This window comes from Entelurus aequoreus, linkage group LG24 (assembly GCF_033978785.1).
Source record: "Entelurus aequoreus isolate RoL-2023_Sb linkage group LG24, RoL_Eaeq_v1.1, whole genome shotgun sequence".
NCBI classification, from domain to species: Eukaryota; Metazoa; Chordata; class Actinopteri; order Syngnathiformes; family Syngnathidae; genus Entelurus; species Entelurus aequoreus.
Window position 1 is genome coordinate 24,224,396 of NC_084754.1, and position 10,743 is coordinate 24,235,138.

General features: G+C 38.5%; 1 protein-coding gene across 1 annotated transcript in view; it reads right to left on the minus strand.

Moving 5' to 3' along the window:
- Window positions 1–3,070, minus strand: part of LOC133641612 (uncharacterized) — an 11,601-nt gene extending 8,531 nt beyond the window's left edge. The window contains exon 1 of the transcript XR_009824309.1: window positions 2,820–3,070. The gene's annotated coding sequence lies outside the window, so the exon portion shown is untranslated. The remainder of the gene's footprint in view (window positions 1–2,819) is intronic.
- Between the last annotated feature and the right edge of the window lie 7,673 nt (window positions 3,071–10,743).

The following is a 10,743-nucleotide window of genomic DNA, read 5'->3' on the forward strand; positions in this document are numbered from 1 at the left end:
GCAGACGGAAACCGAGAGAGTGAAGTCTGCATGATTAGACACTGTAAATGTGAAACTTAGAGCCAAGCTATGCCAACAGAAATGGCATGCATTCCCAAAATCAAGTGGAAAACGTCCCCGGCCAGCTTCACCGAACAAACAATTGTCCGTCAAGTAAGTCACTATAATGTTGATCTTGTACAAACAAAACATGAAATGTGGGCTAACACTTCACACATACTGTAATATGATTGTTCATTTTTTCAGTCAGTGCAGATCTGTGTTTTATCGCATTGTGTTGTGCATTACAAACTCAAAAGCATTTTCAAAGTGATTTAGAGGTAGTATAGATTGCTCCTATTAGCTGCATTGCTAGTTACCTAGAACGAGCAGATTATTTATTACAAGTTAGAATGCAAAAAAAAACAAAAAACATTTGTCTTCTTGTCTCATAATAATTGTGAAAGATAGGCAAAATTAAAAATAAGTGCAGTTCCCTTTTAAGTGGGTGGTGAAGTCCATCAGCTGAAAAGCAGCATGTGTTGTTGTACGGTCAGTGATCCCATCAATACATACGTCAGTACAAAGACAATAATTTCACTCCAAAATACACCCTGACTGGACTTTAGTTCAACTGTTACCAAGCTTTGAACAAAAAAATGATGTGCATTCAAGTAAAACACTTTAACAAATGTTTCTGGATGACCTTCTGACAATAAAATTGCATTTGTGTCCCAAAAATGTTTTAAGTTCATTTGAATTATGCAAGCCGATAATAACCCGTGATTCACAATGAATAATCAAAATTAAAGATGTCCGATAATATCGGCCTGCTGATATTATCGGCCGATAAATGCTTTAAAAAAATTTAATATCGGAAATTATCGGTATCGTTTTTTTTATCGGTATCGTTTTTTTTTTTGTGTTTTTTTTTGTTTTTTATTAAATCAACATAAAAAAACACGAGATACACTTACAATTAGTGCACCAACCCAAAAAACCTCCCTCCCCCAATTACACTCATTCACACAAAAGGGTTGTTTCTTTCCGTTATTAATATTCTGGTATCTACATTATATATCAATATATATCAATACAGTCTGCAAGGGATACAGTCCGTAAGCACACATGATTGTGCGTGCTGCTGGTCCACTAATAGTACTAACCTTTAACAGTTAATTTTACTCATTCTCATTAATTACTAGTTTCTATGTAACTGTTTTTATATTGTTTTACTTTCTTTTTTATTCAAGAAAATGTTTTTAATTTATTTATCATATTTTATTTTATTAATTTTTTAAAAAAGGACCTTATCTTCACCATACCTGGTTGTCCAAATTAGGCATAATAATGTGTTAATTCCACGACTGTATATATCGGTATCGGTTGATATCGGTATCGGTAATTAAAGAGTTGGACAATATCGTAATATCGGATATTGGCAAAAAGCCATTATCGGACATCCCTAATCAAAATTTTAAATTGGACACACCTTCTCATTCAATGTGTTTTCTTAATTTCATGACTATTTACATTGTAGATTGTCACTGAAGGCATCAAAACTATGAATGAACACATGTGCAGTTATGTACTTAACAAAAAAAGGTGAAATAACTGAAAACATGTTTTGTATTCTAGTTTCTTCAAAATAGCCCACCCTTTGCTCTGATTACTGCTTCGCACAGTCTTGGCATTCTCTTGAAGAGCTTCAAGCACACCTGTGAGGTGAAGTCCATTTCAGGTGACTGACTACCTCTTGAAGCTCATCGAGAAAATGCCAAGAATGTGCGAAAAAGTAATCAGAGCAAAGGGTGGCTATTTTGAAGAAACTATAATATAAAACACTCTTAAGTACCCCACGGAGTGCTTTCACGTACCCCCAGGTTAATGATACCTCCATTTGAGAACCAGCAATCCAAATGTTGTTGTTTTTTGGAAAATTTTGCAACAAACATTACTCATTTGTTAGTTTGAATATTGAACAAGGAGAAATAGATGACAGGTGGAATTTATTTTGTATTCTGCAACGACACAGCAGTTTCCTGTAATACTGTAACCTTTGTAACTCAAGTCACTGCGAACTGAGTGTGCGCTTGAGCTGTTTTTTTAATTGGTTCTTGTCCAGGTCCGGAATCCTCTAGGGCTCCTCCTTGGCATCGTGCTCTATAGCGCTACATTATGGGACCAATATGTGCTCCTGACAGCACTGCAGCGCGATCACGAGCCAAGTATTTTTCATGCTCCAGGAAGTATAGTTTGAGCCGTCAGGCCTGCTGAAAATGTTTGTTATTCTAACTGGCTGCCGAGAACAGATGCTTTTCTCTGGCGGAGGATCAGAAACGTTGTCACATAAGAGTCAGACGGGGGGAAATGGATGCAAAACAAACCCTGATCACTTACACTAAGCTGCGTTTGCAGGGTGTTTGATTCAGACTGCGTTCGATTTACTTTTTAGAATGATCTGTCACCGCACAAACCCCCCAATACACAACTCATGCACACTTTATGAAAGGTGAAGAGGTGCACAACTGCTATGACAGGGGTCGGCAACCCAAAATGTTGAAAGAGCCATATTGGACCAAAAAAAAAAAAAACAAATCTGTCTGGAGCCGCAAAAAATTAAAAGCCATATTACATGTGTCATGAGATATAAATTTAATTAAGAGGACTTAAAGGAAACTAAATTAGCTCAAATATAGCTACAAATTAGGCATAATGATGCAATATGTACATATAGCTAGCCTAAATAGCATGTTAGCATCGATTAGCTTGCAGTCATGCAGTGACCAAATATGTCTGATTAGCACTTCACACAAGTCAATAACATCAACAAAACTCACCTTTGTGCACTCATGTACAACGTTAAAAGTGTGGTGGACAAAATGAGACAGAAAAAGAAGTGGCATAAAACACGTCCTAGAAAGTCGGAGAAAGTTATGCATGTAAACAGACTATACGGTGAGTTCAAGGACCGCCAAAATAAGTAGGACAAAACGGCGCTCGCCAAATACTTGAATCAGTGAAGCATATTTAATATAAACAGTGTGATTTATAACAATTACGGAGGTTTGTGTCATGTTTGTCCTCCTACAGAAACCATACTAAAACCAAAAAATTTATTTTTTTTCCCCCCTCATCTTTTTCCATTCTTCATACATTTTTGAAAAATCTCCAGAGAGCCACTAGGGCGGCGCTAAAGAGCCGCATGCGGCTCTAGAGCCGCGGGTTGCCGACCCCCGTGCTATGACAATGAAGATCTGAACAAAAAGACATTCTGACCTTCAAATGCATCAGATTTATCTGCAGTACCTTGCTGGAGGCAAGTTCTCAAGATGTACCACCAGGACCAGAACTTCAAACCAAGACTTTTCTAATGTTCTGTTGATTCATGTCAAACAGTAGACTTTCCCTCATCAAAACTTCTGACGTTCTTGTTAAACACAAGCAAGAAATAAGTAAGGATTCTGGGGTTGGATTCGCAGCTGGGAGAACGTGCTGCAGAGCTGCATGGACTCATGGGGGGGAAAAAATGAAGCATGTCTCAGGAACACAGAGAGCTAGCGTTAAAAAAAAAAAAAAAAAAAAAAAAAAAGGAAAAATCTCCCATCACCCAGTTTTCACATAAGGGATTTCACCCAGTGATATGCTAGGGTGGGTTTAAAACGCTACTGTAGTTTTAAACTTTAATTAAACTGTCAGAATTAGTACTTGGGGGCCTTAATCACTAAGTTGCAGCATTTGGAAACCATTTCTATGCAGATAAGTTGTGGCCGTCGGAGGATAAATCTAAGTCAATCATGATAAATAGGATTTACTGTGTACATGTGCATCCAATGTTGCAGAATTCAGCAAAACAGAAATGGTTCACTTGAAAGGTGGATGAAATTAATTGAATTGATCATTGATTTGATTAATACCACACCCTGGGGAAAGCCAAAACACATAAGACTCAAATGACCAAATGTGACCGTGATGTCAGCCATTAAAACAATAATTCCAGATGTTCTCATAATACTCGATTGTTAATATTGCTGCAAAAAGTAACTTGCGTAAGCAGATATTTAAATAGCTGCTTAAAGTTAAAAAGTTAAAGTACCACTGATCGTCACAGACACTAGGTGTGGTGAAATTACTCTCTGCATTTGACCCATCCCCGTGTTCCACCCCCTGGGAGGTGAGGGGAGCAGTGAGCAGCAGTGGTGGCCGCGCTCCGGAATCATTTTGGTGATTTAACCCCCAATTCCAACCCTTAATGCCGGGTGCCAAGCAGGGAGGTAATGGGTCCCATTTTTATAGTCTTTGGTATGACTCGGCCGGGGTTTGAACTTACGACCCACCGACACTCTAACCACAAGGCCACTGAGCAGGTCTTAAAGGGGAACTGCACTTTTTGGGGAATTTTGCCTATCGTTCACAATCATGAGAGACAAGAACACACGTCTTTTTGGGGGATTTAAAGATGACAAAAAAAAACGCTTGGAAGGTGCGGCTAATGGGAGCCGCGAGTGTGTTCTAATCATGGCCGACTTGGCAACAAACTACGACAACTATTTTTGGACAAATGAGGTTTCCCAACCTTATCCTGTTGAATCTGAATTTATGGAGGATGAACTACTGCTTGGAGAGGCAAGCACGAAGGAAGAGTGAGACGTTGGAGCAGACGGAAGCTGAGAGAGTAAGGTGAAAGTGAATCGAAGCTGCAACATTTTAAACAAGAAGCATTTCGACAGAAATGGAGTGCTTACCCATAATTACCCGGAAAAAACGTCCCTGGCCAGCCGGTCCAAAAAGACAACTGTCCATCGAGTGAGTCACACTTTATTTTGATCATGATACACGCAGCACGTCATTCGTGTTAATACAACTACAGTATGTACACTGTCTGGCTAGCTGTGTACATACAAAACATGAAATGTGGGCTAATACTTTACAGATACTGTAATATGATTGTTCATGTATTTCAGTCAGTACATATTGCTGTTGTATCGCAGTGTTGTACATTACAAACTCAAACGCGTTTCGTGCTGACGTAAAAACTAGCTTATCTCTTTCTGTAGTTTGCTTCTACGGCTAATAACGTAGCACACTGATGTGTTATTATGCTAGAAAAAGACTTCTTCAGTGTTCGCTCTTACAATAACAATGTTGGTTATTATACAGGTTACAGAACATAAATGATGTATTGTTGACGATTTTTGAATACATTGTGAAAGTGATATAGAGGTAGAATTGATTGCTCCCATTAGCTGCATTGCTAGCCACAAAGATCGAGCAGATTTTTTATGTTAGAAAGCAAAGAAGGAAAAAAATGGTCTTCTTGTCTCTCATAATGATTGTAAACAATGGGCAAAATTCCAAAAAAGGTGCAGTTCCCCATTAAGCTCATATTGCAGCCAGTCATATCATGTGTCAAACTCAAGGCCGGGGGGCAAGATCTGGCCCGCAAACATCTGGAAATGATATGTGTCAATAAAGTACTTAATATTTTCTCGCTAAATGTAATAGATTTGTTTTATTTTGACAGAAAAAATATATGTACTGCTTGAAATTGCATACTTTTTCAACTTTAATAGTATCCAATATTGCAACAAATATTACAGTACATTATCATACTTTCCAAACATGTTTTTGTCTAAATAAAAATACTTAAACTACCCATCAAATTAATAAAAATGACAATACATTTTACGGTGTCCTTTACAGCATATTACTGTAAATTGATTTTGAAAAAAACTACCAGTTTTTTGCATTAAAATTCTGTTGACTGAGCTGCCAGTTTTTGACTGTAAAATCTACAGTTGTTGTTTTTAACGGTGTATTACTGTAAATGGAAAAACGATACATTTGTTTTTGTAGAAAAACTAGCAGCTAAGTTGCCGGAATAAAAAAAGTAACTTGTACTTTTTTTCTATTAACATTATAATGTTGTAAAAACCGATGTCGACTTAATAGTAAAATTCTGGCAACTAAGCTGCCAGCTTTTTCCGTAAAAAACAAAACAGGGGTACTGTTTTTATATTTACCGTAAAATGTTGTAAAGAATTTTAAAAAAACACTATTTTACAGTAAAATTTGTAAATATAAAGTTTTTACTGTAAAATCGTCAGTCTACTTAAACAATTTATATAATTAATAATGAAATCCAGAGGCAAATTCATACATTATTCGCTGTTACAAGCGGCCCTCTGAGGGCAACCATAACTGCGATGTGGCTCTCAATGGAAACGACTTTGACATCCCTGTTTTAGTGGTTGCAAAATATTCGGTGAACCAAGTTTCAACAGTAAGGAAAAAAACAGTACTGATGGTAGTAGTATCATAATACAGAATCATAATACGAAATAATACAAAAATAAATTGTCAATTTAAATTTTTAACTAATATCCTCACTTTCCTGTTTCAGAGTCATTAATGGTCATGATGGTAACCAACAACAATCTCCAAGCTCAATCAGGAACTAATTCCGCTTGTAAATAAAGCTTGAGAAGACTTTTTTTTTTAATTGCTGACTTTTAGGGGCAATTGCGAATCACAATTCCACTCAAAATATCAATAATGTTAACAACAAAGTGGACCTATGGTAATGTTTGTCTTTTCTGACCTATAAATGTTGTTACAATGTTGGCTACTCATGTTAAAAAATGCCAAGGCGTCAAATCATAAGGTTTATGCATTTTGGCGTGAGCTTGGATTTTGCGATCTGGCTACGTTGTGTCACAGTGAGGTGGGCGTACTTATTTGTACATTATGTAAAGCCATCCGCCAGAGTGGGAGGAGCTTTGTATGACGACAGTTGAGTTTCAGAAAACACAAGAGAAGATAGGATAAAGTATTATTTTCATTTAATGTTGACGTGCACAATAACGACGATATCCAGTGACATAAACGCTGCTAAAAGCAGCTTTTTTTATGCAGCTCTGGATCGATATGAGAGTGTGCAGGTGTACCTAATGGTGTGACCGAATAAATCATAATATTGTTCATAAAGTTAATTTTTTTACCATGTCTGGAAAACAATAGCAATTAAGTTTGTCTTCAAGATATATATTTGAACAGTACATTTTCAAAAGATAAGAGATGCGGGGCGTGGTTTCATTTGCAATGTGGGAGCACCTCTGCAAACAAACATCTTCCAGACAGACTCAAAAAACGAGTTTTAAAAGTGACTGTGGAGAAAAATTTACCCCAAAACATATTCAATACATATTATCGAGACAAGTGGTTCTTAACCTTTTTGACCTCGAGGCCCAACCTTTCCACCACACAGGGGCCCGGGACTAACTTATTCATCTTACTCTTGATTTTAATCGTCTGCAATAATTATATATAACCGACTTACAGGTTAAGAGGTTAAGAACCTTGTCAAATGTTATGAAACCATGTGTTAATCACAAATATTATTATTTAATTAACACATAAACTTTAGATTTAGGTCAGGGTGATTACAAAAATAAATACCAACCAAATATACTGCAAAGAAGGGACTCAATAATAACTGATGAAAAATAAATGTACATACAATTATTTACTAAATTAATAATAAATAACAATGAATATGTTTCTTAACTAATCTGTCAATAAAGCTCAAGTGCAAATGAAAATACAGCTTTCCCACTTTAATCATAATTTTTGAGTTTAAGAAAGTTTATTTTGCTCCAGACTTCTTCTGTTGGTTTGATATTGTCATCACTGCCACAAGTGGTGGGAAGGTGTATTACAACTACGTAAGGCTGAGGCTCATAGGGACCACAGCTAAGTAACAGATATTTACTACAGTCCTGTAGGGGGTACTCGTGGCCAAATGGTTTAGAAACACTGATCTAGACCTCAAGGAATTGTTTTAAATGTAGATTAAAATATTCATAAGTCCCTTTTAAACATGTTCTTTTTATTCCCTTGCATTGACCTGCTCGAGTTATTACATTTTGAAGTTGTATATCATAATATGACTGCGCAGTAATCAAATACTCTCCTTAAAGGCCTACTGAAACCCACTACTACCGACCACGCAGTCTGATAGTTTATATATCAATGATGAAATCTTAACATTGCAACACATGCCAATACGGCCGGGTTAACTTATAAAGTGCAATTTTAAATTTCCCGTTAAACTTCCGGTTGAAAACGTTTATATATGATGACGTATGCGTGTGACGTCAATCGTTGAAACGGAAGTATTGGTACCCCATTGAATCCAATACAAAAAAGCTCTGTTTTCATCTCAAAATTCCACAGTATTCTGGACATCTGTGTTGGTGAATCTTTTGCAATTTGTTTAATGAACAATGAAGACTGCAAAGAAGAAAGTTGTAGGTGGGATCTGTGTATTAGCGGCTGGCTGTAGCAACACAACCAGGAGGACTTTGACTTGGATAGCAGACGCGCTAGCCGACGCTAGCCGCCGACCGCATGGATGATCGGGTGAAGTCTTTCGTCCTTCCGTCGATTTGCTGGAACGCAGGTGAGCACGGGTGTTGATGAGCAGATGAGGGCTGGCTGGCGTAGGTGGAGCGCTAATGTTTTTATCATAGCTCTCTGAGGTCCCGTTGCTAAGTTAGCTTCAATGGCGTCATTAGCAACAGCATTGTTAAGCTTCGCCAAGCTGGAAATTATTAACCGTGTATTTTACATGTCCATTGTTTAATAGTATTTTTGATCTTCTGTCTATCATTCCAGTCAGGGATTTATTTATTTTGTTTCTATCTGCATTTGAGCCGATGCTATCACGTTAGCTCAGTAGCTAAAGTGCTTTGCCGATGTATTGTCGTGGAGATAAAAGTCACTGTGAATGTCCATTTCGCGTTCTCGACTCTCATTTTCAAGAGGATATAGTATCCGAGGTGGTTTAAAATACAAATCTGTGATCCACAATAGAAAAAGGAGAAAGTGTGGAATCCAATGAGCCGGCTTGTACCTAAGTTACGGTCAGAGCGAAAAAAGATACGTCCTGCACTGCACGCTAGTCCTTCACTTTCACGCTCCTCATCCACAAATCTTTCATCCTCGCTCAAATTAATGGGGTAATCGTCGCTTTTTCGGTCCGAATCGCTCTCGCTGCTGGTGTAAACAATGGGGAAATGTGAGGAGCCCTTCAACCTGCGACGTCACGCTACTTCCGGTACAGGCAAGGGCTTTTTTTATCAGCGACCAAACGTTGCGACCTTTATCGTCGTTGTTCTCTACTAAATCCTTTCAGCAAAAAATATGGCAATATCCCGAAATGATGAAGTATGACACATAGAATGGATCTGCTATCCCCGTTTAAATAAAAACAATTAATTTCAGTAGGCCTTTAAGCTTTACACAATTAATGATGATGGGTGGAAATAGTGTGTGCTTATTTTCAACATGTTTTTAAAACATATTTGTGAATATGGTAGACACATTATTACTTGTTCAAAACCAACATGAAGTGAAGCCAGACTGCAACAAATAGAAAAACCTACAGTATATGTAAAGTATATATGTAATGTGCAAAACACTAGACTGAATTTGTTCAATTTCTTTGTGTAGAGGGTTGAAGACCTATACCTAAATGGTGCATGTAAAAACGGAAACTTTCCGATGCTATTTTACGGCGGACTATCAATATCCAATAAGCCAATGTTAATGTTTCACAACGACAGAAAATACAAACTGAGCTCAATACCCAACACTGCTGATGATAAATACGTTCTAAAGGTTGTTTCTCTTCGAAATAAACTCAAACTCAACTCACTGCAGAGGATGATAATCTATATGAAGGACTATTTGTGTTTCAAGGTTGTGTGTTACAGAAGGAAATGTTTATATATGTCATAGTTGTGTTAAATTAGCTCGTGGAATTAATCAGAACACATCCTTGTATTTATAGCTGATTATACTGTATATCAATCAATCAATCAATCAATGTTTATTTATATAGCCCTAAATCACAAGTGTCTCAAAGGGCTGTACAAGCCACAACGACATCCTCGGTACAGAGCCCACATACGGGCAAGGAAAAACTCACCCCAGTGGGACGTCGGTGAATGGACTATGAGAAACCTTGGAGAGGAGCCGCATATGTGGGTAACCCCCCCCCCCCCCCCCCCCCCCCCCCCCCCCCCCACCCCCCCCACCCCCTCTAGGGGAGACCGAAAGCAACGGATGTCGAGTGGGTCTGACATAACATTGTGAAAAGTCCAGTCCACAGTGGATCCAACACATCAGCGGGAGTCCAGTCCACAGCGGGGCCAACAGGAAACCATCCGAGCGGAGACGGGTCAGCAGCGCAGAGATGTCCCCAACCGATGCACAGGCTAGTGGTCCACACCGGGGTCCCGGCTCTGGACAGCCAGCACTTCATCCATGGCCACCGGACCTATGCAACTCCCCCTCGCAAGGGACAGGGGAGAAGAGGAGAGAAGAAAAGAAACGGCAGATCAACTGGTCTAAAAAAGGGGGGGTCTATTTAAAGGCTAGATTATACAAATGAGTTTTAAGATGGGACTTAAATGCTTCTACTGAGGTAGCATCTCTAACTGTTGCCGGGAGGGCATTCCAGAGTACTGGAGCCCGAATAGAAAACGCTCTATAGCCCGCAGACTTTTTTTTGGCTCTGGGAATCACTAATAAGCCGGAGTTCTTTGAACGCAGATTTCTTGTCGGGACATATGGTACAACACAATCGGCGAGATAGGCTAGAGCTAAACCGTGTAATATTTTATACGTAAGTAGTAAAACCTTAAAGTCGCATCTTAAGTGCACAGGAAGCCAGTGCAAGTGAGCCAGTATAGGCGTAAT